The sequence below is a fragment of the Lissotriton helveticus genome, chromosome 1_2 (genome assembly GCF_964261635.1).
Source record: "Lissotriton helveticus chromosome 1_2, aLisHel1.1, whole genome shotgun sequence".
Taxonomy (NCBI): Eukaryota; Metazoa; Chordata; class Amphibia; order Caudata; family Salamandridae; genus Lissotriton; species Lissotriton helveticus.
In genome coordinates, this window is record NC_136058.1 from 325,684,959 (window position 1) to 325,698,967 (window position 14,009).

General features: G+C 38.4%; 1 non-coding gene across 1 annotated transcript; it reads left to right on the forward strand.

Annotated features, from left to right (window-relative positions):
- The first annotated feature begins 4,124 nt into the window (after nucleotides 1-4,124).
- On the forward strand, nucleotides 4,125-4,196 carry TRNAC-GCA (transfer RNA cysteine (anticodon GCA)). Its single transcript has one exon. It is a non-coding gene; the product is annotated as a tRNA-Cys (tRNA).
- The last annotated feature ends 9,813 nt before the right edge of the window (nucleotides 4,197-14,009 follow it).

The following is a 14,009-nucleotide window of genomic DNA, read 5'->3' on the forward strand; positions in this document are numbered from 1 at the left end:
AATGCAGTTTTTAACACTCGGCTTGTTATTCCCTTTGGGAAATTTCTGAAACATCATTGATCAATTTTGGAATTCGGCTCTTCCTTTCACAGCACTAAACAAAGGGAATGGACTATGAAACCAATTGACAACTTTGTTATACTGTTTGGTGCTTTCTTGTATTGCACTGAAGAAATGGCGTATAAAACTTGGCAGCGAAGCAGTCAACTATTTCTCATTTCACCTGTGTCTTCAGTCTTACATATATTCCTCCTCTTCTCTGTGCATGCAAAGTATGTGTTTGTTTGAAGCACTTCATTTTTGTGCAACGTAGGAACTATTTAATTTCTCCTTAAAAGCTCTGCCTACGTGCAAGATGTACGAACTATAATTGTAGTTGCAAGAAGGCTGGTCTGAAGAATCAGGCCATTTGCAAACACAAAATGGCTTTTTCTGATGTATTAAATAGAAGGTATTCTAAAGGGGTGTTTGGGTGTACCTTCCAAATACCGAATTGTAGTGGTACGTAGAAATGTTTTTCCACCATAATTTGGCCCAAAACAATCATACTTCATCACCATCTCAGTGATTGTGGTAACCAATCCTCAAATGATAAGGTGTCCCGTAAAAACCTCTTCCCCTTTAAGAATGTTTCAAAACAATCATTGTATGTAGAGGCATTGGTCCTATGTACTACTGCCTATTCAAATAAAATAACAATGAAACAAATAAATCTGTTTTTTAAATGATCCAGTTTTCGTTTAATAAATAATATTAAGGACTACTTCTCCTGTTCCACAGTTTCAAGGTTGTACTTTCTGGCACAACTTAGTATGATCCTAACACTCTTTCATGATGTACTGATATTTTGTCATTCCGATTTTACTGAAAAGCTGGGGATATAGCTCAGTGGTAGAGCATTTGACTGCAGATCAATAGGTCCCTGGTTCAAATCCGGGTGTTCTCTCACCTTATTTTGATTCTGTTGTTTGTAATTGGGACTTTTCATCAATTCTATTTGGATCATCTTTGACAGAGTCAGTGTTCCCTTGGATATTGCACTTTAATAGCATTTCAGTGTTTCCTGCTCAAAACCTGAGAGTGAATGTAGTTTTAACAGTCGGCTTGTTATTCCCTTTGGGAAATTTCTGAAACATCATTGATCAATTTTGGAATTCGGCTTTTCCTTTCACAGCACTAAACAAAGGGAATGGACTATGAAACCAATTGACAACTTTGTTATACTGTTTGGTGCTTTCTTGTATTGCACTGAAGAAATGGCGTATAAAACTTGACAGCGAAGCAGTCAATCTATTTCTCATTTCACCTGTGTCTTCAGTCTTACATATATTCCACCTCTTCTCTGTGCATGCAAAGTATGTGTTTGTTTGAAGCACTTCATTTTTGTGCAACGTAGGAACTATTTAATTTCTCCTGAAAAGCTCTGCCTACGTGCAAGATGTACGAACTATCAGTGCAGTTGCAAGAAGGCTGATCTGAAGAATCAGGCCATTTGCAAACGCAAAATGGCTTTTTCTGATGTATTAAATGGAAGGTATTCGAAAGGGGTGTTTGGGTGTACCTTCCAAATACCGAATTGTAGTGGTACGTAGAAATGTTTTTCCACCATAATTTGGCCCAAAACAATCATACTTCATCATCATCTCCGTGATTGTGGTAACCAATTCTCAAATGATAAGGTGTCCCGTAAAAACCTCTTCCCCTTTAAGAATGTTTCAAAACAATCATTGTATGTAGAGGCATCGGTCCTATGTACCACTGCCTATTCAAATAAAATAACAATGAAACAAATAAATCTGTTTTTTAAATGATCCAGTTTTCCTTTAATAAATAATATTAAGGACTAATTCTCCTGTTCCACAGTTTCAAGGTTGTACTTTCTGGCACAACTTAGTATGATCCTCACACTCTTTCATGATGTACTGATATTTTGTCATTCTGATTTTACTGAAAAGCTGGGGATATAGCTCAGTGGTAGAGAAGTTGACTGCAGATCAAGAGGTCCCTGGTTCAAATCCGGGTGTCCTCTCACCCCATTTTGATTCTGTTGTTTGTGATTGGGACTTTTCATCAATTCTATTTGGATCATCTTTGACACAGTCAGTGTTCCCTTGGATATTGCACTTTAATAGCATTTCAGTGTTTCCTGCTCAAAGCCTGTGAGTAAATGCAGTTTTTAACACTCGGCATGGTATTCCCTTTGGGAAATTTCTGAAACATCATTGATCAATTTTGGAATTCGGCTCTTCCTTTCACAGCACTAAACAAAGGGAATGGACTATGAAACCAATTGATAACTTCGTTATACTGTTTTGTGCTTTCTTGTATTGCGCTGAAGAAATGGAGTATAAAACTTGGCAGCGAAGCAGTCAATCTATTTCTCATTTCACCTGTGTCTTCAGTCTTACATATATTCCACCTCTTCTCTGTGCATGCAAAGTATGTGTTTGTTTGAAGCACTTCATTTTTGTGCAACGTAGGAACTATTTAATTTTTCCTTAAAAGCTCTGCCTAGGTGCAAGATGTACGAACTATCATTGCAGTTGCAAGAAGGCTGGTCTGAAGAATCAGGCCATTTGCAAACGCAAAATGGCCTTTTCTGATGTATTAAATGGAAGGTATTCGAAAGGGGTGTTTGGGTGTACCTTCCAAATACCGAATTGTAGTGGTACGTAGAAATGTTTTTCCACCATAATTTGGCTCAAAACAATCATACTTCATCATCATCTCTGTGATTGTGGTAACCAATCCTCAAATGATAAGGTGTCCCGTAAAAACCTCTTCCCCTTTAAGAATGTTTCAAAACAATCATTGTATGTAGAGGCATTGGTCCTATGTACCACTGCCTATTCAAATAAAATAACAATGAAACAAATAAATCTGTTTTTTAAATGATCCAGTTTTCCTTTAATAAATAATATTAAGGACTACTTCTCCTGTTCCACAGTTTCAAGGTTGTACTTTCTGGCACAACTTAGTATGAGCCTCACACTCTTTCATGATGTACATATATTTTGTCATTCTAATTTTACTGAAAAGCTGGGGATATAGCTCAGTGGTAGAGCATTTGACTTCAGATCAAGAGGTCCCTGGTTCAAATCCGGGTGCCCCTCACCCTATTTTGATTCTGTTGTTTGTAATTGGGACTTTTCATCAATTCCATTTGGATCATCTTTGACAGAGTCAGTGTTCCCTTGGATATTGCACTTTAATAGCATTTCAGTGTTTCCTGCTCAAAACCTGTGAGTAAATGCAGTTTTTAACACTCGGCTTGTTATTCCCTTTGGGAAATTTCTGAAACATCATTGATCAATTTTGGAATTCGGCTCTACCTTTCACAGCACTAAACAAAGGGAATGGACTATGAAACCAATTGACAACTTTGTTATACTGTTTGGTGCTTTCTTGTATTGCACTGAAGAAATGGCGTATAAAACTTGGCAGCGAAGCAGTCAATCTATTTCTCATTTCACCTGTGTCTTCAGTCTTACATATATTCCACCTCTTCTCTGTGCATGCAAAGTATGTGTTTGTTTAAAGCACTTCATTTTTGTGCAACGTAGGAACTATTTAATTTCTCCTTAAAAGCTCTGCCTACGTGCAAGATGTACGAACTATCATTGTAGTTGCAAGAAGGCTGGTCTGAAGAATCAGGCCATTTGCAAACACAAAATGGCTTTTTCTGATGTATTAAATAGAAGGTATTCTAAAGGGGTGTTTGGGTGTACCTTCCAAATACCGAATTGTAGTGGTATGTAGAAATGTTTTTCCACCATAATTTGGCCCAAAACAATCATACTTCATCACCATCTCAGTGATTGTGGTAACCAATCCTCAAATGATAAGGTGTCCCGTAAAAACCTCTTCCCCTTTAAGAATGTTTCAAAACAATCATTGTATGTAGAGGCATTGGTCCTATGTACTACTGCCTATTCAAATAAAATAACAATGAAACAAATAAATCTGTTTTTTAAATGATCCAGTTTTCGTTTAATAAATAATATTAAGGACTACTTCTCCTGTTCCACAGTTTCAAGGTTGTACTTTCTGGCACAACTTAGTATGATCCTAACACTCTTTCATGATGTACTGATATTTTGTCATTCCGATTTTACTGAAAAGCTGGGGATATAGCTCAGTGGTAGAGCATTTGACTGCAGATCAAGAGGTCCCTGGTTCAAATCCGGGTGTTCTCTCACCCTATTTTGATTCTGTTGTTTGTAATTGGGACTTTTCATCAATTCTATTTGGATCATCTTTGACAGAGTCAGTGTTCCCTTGGATATTGCACTTTAATAGCATTTCAGTGTTTCCTGCTCAAAACCTGAGAGTGAATGTAGTTTTTAACAGTCGGCTTGTTATTCCCTTTGGGAAATTTCTGAAACATCATTGATCAATTTTGGAATTCGGCTCTTCCTTTCACAGCACTAAACAAAGGGAATGGACTATGAAACCAATTGACAACTTTGTTATACTGTTTGGTGCTTTCTTGTATTGCACTGAAGAAATGGCGTATAAAACTTGACAGCGAAGCAGTCAATCTATTTCTCATTTCACCTGTGTCTTCAGTCTTACATATATTCCACCTCTTCTCTGTGCATGCAAAGTATGTGTTTGTTTGAAGCACTTCATTTTTGTGCAACGTAGGAACTATTTAATTTCTCCTTAAAAGCTCTGCCTACGTGCAAGATGTACGAACTATCAGTGCAGTTGCAAGAAGGCTGATCTGAAGAATCAGGCCATTTGCAAACGCAAAATGGCTTTTTCTGATGTATTAAATGGAAGGTATTCGAAAGGGGTGTTTGGGTGTACCTTCCAAATACCGAATTGTAGTGGTACGTAGAAATTTTTTTCCACCATAATTTGGCCCAAAACAATCATACTTCATCACCATCTCAGTGATTGTGGTAACCAATCCTCAAATGATAAGGTGTCCCGTAAAAACCTCTTCCCTTTTAAGAATGTTTCAAAACAATCATTGTATGTAGAGGCATTGGTCCTATGTACCACTGCCTATTCAAATAAAATAACAACGATACAAATATCTGTTTTTTAAATAATCCAGTTTTCCTTTAATAAATAATATTAAGGACTACTTCTCCTGTTCCACAGTTTCAAGGTTGTACTTTCCGGAATAACTTAGTATGATCCTCTCACTCTTTCATGATGTACTGATATTTTGTCATTCTGATTGTACTGTAAAGCTGGGGATATAGCTCAGTGGTAGAGCATTTGACTGCAGATCAAGAGGTCCCTGGTTCAAATTCTCGTGTCCCCTCACCTTATTTTGATTCTGTTGTTTGTAATTGGACTTTCCATCAATTCCAATTGGATCATCTTTGACAGAGTCAGTGTTCCCTTGGATATTGCACTTTAATGGCATTACAGTGTTTGCTTCTCAAAACCTGTGAGTAAATGCAGTTTTTAACACTCGGCTTGGTATTCCCTTTGGGAAATTTCTGAAACATCATTGATCAATTTTGGAATTCGGCTCTTCCTTTCACAGCACTAAACAAAGGGAATGGACTATGAAACGAATTGACAACTTTGTTATACTGTTTGGTGCTTTCTTGTATTGCACTGAAGAAATGGCGTATACAACTTGGCAGCGAAGCAGTCAACTATTTCTCATTTCACCTGTGTCTTCAGTCTTACATATATTCCACCTCTTCTCTGTGCATGCAAAGTATGTGTTTGTTTGAAGCACTTCATTTTTGTGCAACGTAGGAACTATTTAATTTCTCCTTAAAAGCTCTGCCTACGTGCAAGATGTACGAACTATCATTGTAGTTGCAAGAAGCCTGGTCTGAAGAATCAGGCCATTTGCAAACACAAAATGGTTTTTCTGATGTATTAAATGGAAGGTATTCGAAAGGGGTGTTTGGGTGTACCTTCCAAATACCGAATTGTAGTGGTACGTAGAAATGTTTTTCCACCATAATTTGGCCCAAAACAATCATACTTCATCACCATCTCAGTGATTGTGGTAACCAATCCTCAAATGATAAGGTGTCCCGTAAAAACCTCTTCCCCTTTAAGAATGTTTCAAAACAATCATTGTATGTAGAGGCATTGGTCCCATGTACCACTGCCTATTCAAATAAAATAACAATGAAACAAATAAATCTGTTTTTTAAATGATCCAGTTTTCCTTTAATAAATAATATTGAGGACTACTTCTCCTGTTCCACAGTTTCAAGGTTGTACTTTCTGGCACAACTTAGTATGATCCTAACACTCTTTCATTATGTACTGATATTTTGTCATTCCGATTTTACTGAAAAGCTGGGGATATAGCTCAGTGGTAGAGCATTTGACTGCAGATCAAGAGGTCACTGGTTCAAATCCGGGTGTTCTCTCACCCTATTTTGATTCTGTTGTTTGTAATTGGGACTTTTCATCAATTCTATTTGGATCATCTTTGACAGAGTCAGTGTTCCCTTGGATATTGCACTTTAATGGCATTACAGTGTTTGCTTCTCAAAACCTGTGAGTAAATGCAGTTTTTAACACTCGGCTTGGTATTCCCTTTGGGAAATTTCCGAAACATCATTGATCAATTTTGGAATTCGGCTCTTCCTTTCACAGCACTAAACAAAGGGAATGGACTATGAAACCAATTGACAACTTTGTTATACTGTTTGGTGCTTTCTTGTATTGCACTGAAGAAATGGCGTATAAAACTTGGCAGCGAAGCAGTCAATCTATTTCTCATTTCACCTGTGTCTTTAGTCTTACATATATTCCACCTCTTCTCTGTGCATGCAAAGTATGTGTTTGTTTGAAGCACTTCATTTTTGTGCAACGTAGGAACTATTTAATTTCTCCTTAAAAGCTCTGCCTACGTGCAAGATGTACGAACTATCATTGCAGTTGCAAGAAGGCTGGTCTGAAGAATCAGGCCATTTGCAAACGCAAAATGGCTTTTTCTGATGTATTAAATGGAAGGTATTCGAAAGGGGTGTTTGGGTGTACCTTCCAAATACCGAATTGTAGTGGTACGTAGAAATGTTTTTCCACCATAATTTGGCCCAAAACAATCATAATTCATCACCATCTCAGTGATTGTGGTAACCAATCCTCAAATGATAAGGTGTCCCGTAAAAACCTCTTCCCCTTTAAGAATGTTTCAAAACAATCATTTTATGTAGAGGCATTGGTCCTATGTACCACTGCCTATTCAAATAAACTAACAATGAAACAAATAAATCTGTTTTTTAAATGATCCAGTTTTCCCTTAATAAATAATATTAAGGACTACTTCTCCTGTTCCACAGTTTCAAGGTTGTACTTTCTGGCACAACTTAGTAAGATCCTCACACTCTTTCATGATGTACAGATATTTTGTCATTCTGATTTTACTGAAAGGCTGGGGATTTAGCTCAGTGGTAGAGCATTTGACTGCAGATGAAGTGGTCCCTGGTTCAAATCCGGGTGTCCCCTCACCCTATTTTGATTCTGTTGTTTGAAATTGTGACTTTTCATCAATTCTATTTGGATCATCTTTGACAGAGTCAGTGTTCCCTTGGATATTGCACTTTAATAGCATTTCAGTGTTTTCTGCTCAAAACCTGTGAGTGAATGCAGTTTTTAACAGTCGGCTTTTTATTGCCTTTGGGAAATTTCTGAAACATCATTGATCAATTTTGGAATTCGGCTCTTCCTTTCACAGCACTAAACAAAGGGAATGGATTATTAAACCAATTGACAACTTTGTTATACTGTTTGGTGCTTTCTTGTATTGCACTGAAGAAATGGCGTATAAAACTTGGCAGCGAAGCAGTCAATCTATTTCTCATTTCACCTGTGTCTTCAGTCTTACATATATTCCACCTCTTCTCTGTGCATGCAAAGTATGTGTTTGTTTGAAGCACTTCATTTTTGTGCAACGTAGGAACTATTTAATTTCTCCTTAAAAGCTCTGCCTACGTGCAAGATGTACGAACTATCATTGCAGTTGCAAGAAGGCTGGTCTGAAGAATCAGGCCATTTGCAAACGCAAAATGGCTTTTTCTGATGTATTAAATGGAAGGTATTCGAAAGGGGTGTTTGGGTGTACCTTCCAAATACCGAATTGTAGTGGTACGTAGAAATGTTTTTCCACCATAATTTGGCCCAAAACAATCATACTTCATCACCATCTCAGTGATTGTGGTAACCAATCCTCAAATGATAAGGTGTCCCGTAAAAACCTCTTCCCCTTTAAGAATGTTTCAAAACAATCATTTTATGTAGAGGCATTGGTCCTATGTACCACTGCCTATTCAAATAAACTAACAATGAAACAAATAAATCTGTTTTTTAAATGATCCAGTTTTCCTTTAATAAATAATATTAAGGACTACTTCTCCTGTTCCACAGTTTCAAGGTTGTACTTTCTGGCACAACTTAGTATGATCCTAACACTCTTTCATGATGTACTGATATTTTGTCATTCCGATTTTACTGAAAAGCTGGGGATATAGCTCAGTGGTAGAGCATTTGACTGCAAATCAAGAGGTCCCTGGTTCAAATCCGAGTGTTCTCTCACCCTATTTTGATTCTGTTGTTTGTAATTGGGACTTTTCATCAATTCTATTTGGATCATCTTTGACAGAGTCAGTGTTCCCTTGGATATTGCACTTTAATGACATTACAGTGTTTGCTTCTCAAAACCTGTGAGTAAATGCAGTTTTTAACACTCGGCTTGGTATTCCCTTTGGGAAATTTCTGAAACATCATTGATCAATTTTGGAATTCGGCTCTTCCTTTCACAGCACTAAACAAAGGGAATGGACTATGAAACCAATTGACAACTTTGTTATACTGTTTGGTGCTTTCTTGTATTGCACTGAAGAAATGGCGTATAAAACTTGGCAGCGAAGCAGTCAATCTATTTCTCATTTCACCTGTGTCTTCAGTCTTACATATATTCCACCTCTTCTCTGTGCATGCAAAGTATGTGTTTGTTTGAAGCACTTCATTTTTGTGCAACGTAGGAACTATTTAATTTCTCCTTAAAAGCTCTGCCTACGTGCAAGATGTACGAACTATCATTGCAGTTGCAAGAAGGCTGGTCTGAAGAATCAGGCCATTTGCAAACGCAAAATGGCTTTTTCTGATGTATTAAATGGAAGGTATTCGAAAGGGGTGTTTGGGTGTACCTTCCAAATACCGAATTGTAGTGGTACGTAGAAATGATTTTCCACCATAATTTGGCCCAAAACAATCATACTTCATCACCATCTCAGTGATTGTGGTAACCAATCCTCAAATGATAAGGTGTCCCGTAAAAACCTCTTCCCCTTTAAGAATGTTTCAAAACAATCATTTTATGTAGAGGCATTGGTCCTATGTACCACTGCCTATTCAAATAAACTAACAATGAAACAAATAAATCTGTTTTTTAAATGATCCAGTTTTCCTTTAATAAATAATATTAAGGACTACTTCTCCTGTTCCACAGTTTCAAGGTTGTACTTTCTGGCACAACTTAGTAAGATCCTCACACTCTTTCATGATGTACAGATATTTTGTCATTCTGACTTTACAGAAAGGCTGGGGATATAGCTCAGAGGTAGAGCATTTGACTGCAAATGAAGTGGTCCCTGGTTCAAATCCGGGTGTCCCCTGCCTCACCCTATTTTGATTCTTTTGTTTGTAATTTGGACTTTTCATCAATTCCATTTGGATCATCTTTGACAGAGTCAGTGTTCCCTTGGATATTGCACTTTAATAGCATTTCAGTGTTTCCTGCTCAAAGCCTGTGAGTAAATGCAGTTTTTAACAGTCGGCTTGGTATTCCCTTTGGGAAATTTCTGAAACATCATTGATCAATTTTGGAATTCGGCTCTTCCTTTCACAGCACTAAACAAAGGGAATGGACTATTAAACCAATTGACAACTTTGTTATACTGTTTGGTGATTTCTTGTATTGCACTGAAGAAATGGCGTATAAAACTTGGCAGCGAAGCAGTCAATCTATTTCTCATTTCACCTGTGTCTTCAGTCTTACATATATTCCACCTCTTCTCTGTGCATGCAAAGTATGTGTTTGTTTGAAGCACTTCATTTTTGTGCAACGTAGGAACTATTTAATTTCTCCTTAAAAGCTCTGCCTACGTGCAAGATGTACGAACTATCATTGCAGTTGCAAGAAGGCTGGTCTGTAGAATCAGGCCATTTGCAAACGCAAAATGGCTTTTTCTGATGTATTAAATGGAAGGTATTCGAAAGGGGTGTTTGCGTGTACCTTCCAAATACCGAATTGTAGTGGTACGTAGAAATGTTTTTCCATCACAATTTGGCCCAAAACAATCATACATCATCATCATCTCTGTGATTGTGGTAACCAATCCTCAAATGATAAGGTGTCCCGTAAAAACCTCTTCCCCTTTAAGAATGTTTCAAAACAATCATTGTATGTAGAGGCATTGGTCCTATGTACCACTGCCTATTCAAATAAAATAACAATGAAACAAATAAATCTGTTTTTTAAATGATCCAGTTTTCCTTTAATAAATAATATTAAGGACTAATTCTCCTGTTCCACAGTTTCAAGGTTGTACTTTCCGGGGCAACTTAGTATGATCCTCTCACTCTTTCATGATGTACTGATATTTTGTCATTCTGGTTGTACTGTAAAGCTGGGGATATAGCTCAGTGGTAGAGCATTTGAATGCAGATCAAGAGGTCCCTGGTTCAAATCCGGGTGTCCTCTCACCCTATTTTGATTCTGTTGTTTGTAATTGGGACTTTTCATCAATTCTATTTGGATCATCTTTGACAGAGTCAGTGTTCCCTTGGATATTGCACTTTAATGGCATTTCAGTGTTTCCTGCTCAAAACCTGTGAGTGAATGCAGTTTTTAACAGTCGGCTTGTTATTCCCTTTGGGAAATTTCTGAAACATCATTGATCAATTTTGGAATTCGGCTCTTCCTTTCACAGCACTAAACAAAGGGAATAGATTATTAAACCAATTGACAACTTTGTTATACTGTTTGGTGCTTTCTTGTATTGCACTGAAGAAATGGCGTATAAAACTTGGCAGCGAAGCAGTCAATCTATTTCTCATTTCACCTGTGTCTTCAGTCTTACATATATTCCACCTCTTCTCTGTGCATGCAAAGTATGTGTTTGTTTGAAGCACTTCATTTTTGTGCAACGTAGGAACTATTTAACCACTTGGATGCTAAGCATATTTTTTGATTCCCATTGAATTTCCATTGAAATCAATGGAAACTCCATGACGAGTTACCCTTGTCATTAGCACTGAAGGGGTTAATTTCTCCTTAAAAGCTCTGCCTACGTGCAAGATGTACGAACTATCATTGCAGTTGCAAGAAGGCTGGTCTGAAGAATCAGGCCATTTGCAAACGCAAAATGGCTTTTTCTGATGTATTAAATGGAAGGTATTCGAAAGGGGTGTTTGGGTGTGCCTTCCAAATACCGAATTGTAGTGGTACGTAGAAATGTTTTTCCACCATAATTTGGCCGAAAACAATCATACTTCATCACCATCTCAGTGATTGTGGTAACTAATCCTCAAATGATAAGGTGTCCCGTAAAAACCTCTTCCCCTTTAAGAATGTTTCAAAACAATCATTGTATGTAGAGGCATTAGTCCTATGTACCACTGCCTATTCAAATAAAATAACAATGAAACAAATAAATCTGTTTTTTAAATGATCCAGGTTTCCTTTAATAAATAATATTAAGGACTTGTGGTAAATAAATAAATAATTACCGGTACTATTTTTCTATGCATTAACTGAAAAGGATAGCTCAATAAATAAGAGGCAGAATCCGTGGTATCTGAGTCATACGGGCTTTAATTAAGTGGCTCGAGCCAATGGACATCGGGTTCCATCACCTGCTAAGGTTCAGGAAGGGACAGACACAGGAAAAAGAGGGACAGGCGGGACAGCTAATATCTCATTAACATCATACAGTATATATAGTAAAACAGTACAATTGCATTGAATACAGTAGGCGTAACAAGTGACAAACGGAAGATAAGAACATATGGGCGTAAAAAGAAGGCGTGCACAGGGCGTGCACGGAGGTGTGTGATGTAAACGTCACAGAAGTGTCATAAGTGGGTGGATACATGGAGGGGGCTTCATGGGCAGCCGGAACCTTTAACCTACTGGTGCGCGCAAACGAGTCATGACGTGTAACTGGGGAGAGCTTGGGGCTCTGACTCCTAGCACTAGAAGAGGAGACTAAAGTCTGGGATGTCAGACCGACCTGTACCTATAGCATATCTGATATCTTGTGTTTGGAGTACATGTTGCTTGAATCTAAAAGTCATCAGGGCAAAGGCTACTTGTCACTAAGGCTAGTGCATGCATATATTTCCTCATGTATTGCGTGTGCTATGGATCTTCTATGGATACTAATTCAGTAATTCACTTGCATGGAGACAGGAAGACTAGACTATAGATGAAGATGTTTATGCGGCTCGTTAGCTAGGAATGTGAAGCCGGGGAACTGAACAGATAACTGTAGGCATAACATATTCTTGGCAGACAGGCAGACTAGGCCAGGCTTGGCAGGAAGTAAGTGAAGGGTCAGGGATGCGGGCGGGGCTGCATCTCTCCCCGGAGTGGTTCAGGAGACTTGAGGCTTGAATCTGGTGTCCGGGCCCTGTGAGGCCTAGAAACTGGTGCAACTCGATGATTTATCGTACACAATGTAAAGACGTTGGCAACATAGGCCTAGAAGCCTAATTCACGTTGCTTTAAGAAGGACTGGATAACTGGCATACTAACGTTGAACACAACTGTAAATGCGTCTTTATTCGGTCAAGGGGTAAATATGCATATTAATCATGCACATATAACATATGATAGGGAACACGTAGGGACACACAACAGGGCAAAATTCAATTTTCCTCATTCCCTCCTTGTTCCCTACGTTCCCTTCAGGAAACATCAATATTCATAATACCATCTATCTGTTCATACAGCATCATTTGCTCGTCTTTTATCCGCTGAGAATGGGACTTTGGACGTGGAATACAAGAGGTAGCGCACAAGCCGCAAATCGCAGGGCCACATTGTAAACAGAGACAACAACTGAATATGATCATTACTACTACTCCTAGGAATGACAGTACTTTCCATCCCCAGGCAGATATTATACTCCAGAGCCAACCGGACCATGTCCAGGTGCCTGGATTCTGGTGTAGCTGATGGGCTATTTTATGAAGTCTAGTTATTGCTGAATACACAGACGGTGCGTTATTAGGAATGAAAATGCAACAACTAGATCCGATGACTCTACAAGCTCCGCCTCTATCGGCCAGTATGACGTCAAGAACAAGGCGGTTCTGAAGAACAACAAATCTCATAGCAGACTGCTCTTCTGTTAAGTTACCTAGGGCGGAAGTAGTCTCATTCACTACTGCTTCAAGGGTGCTGGTTAACCTGCGTATTAATTTACTATTCTTGATAGGACCTATAAAGAAAAAGAAACCTTTATTGGAATCCGTATACTGTTCTAATGCAGTTTCAGTCTGATCGACAATTGGGGACTCGATCTCCCTTCTATGTCTGACGTGTACTAGATGTGTATTTCGGTGATAGTCGGATGGGGCCAGGAAAACTGGTGGCAGTAGGAAGGAAATGTAACATGTTCCATCCCAATCTAGGGGCAAACGTACATATGCGGTCTGACCACATATGAAATATGAATGACGTGAGGCTTTGAAAGTAGATTTCCCACTGTCACTATACTCGACCACAGTATTACAATCACTGCGTCCTAGATGTACTGAACCATTCTTTCTAACACATAATTCGCCTTTCACTGGTAGAACTGTTATAGAAGGTAAGTCTGGAGTAGTCTCGGACTGAACATTCAAAACCATGAAGTTGGAGGAGAAATTACCTAGATCATATACTTCATTTTCTAGATCCAACCCTGTCCTATGGGAAAGACCTTCCTTGTCTGGGAAACATGTTCTATTCAGAAGGGACTTATCGTCTAAGGATGATGTTAATGTAAACCATGCTCCACACGAAC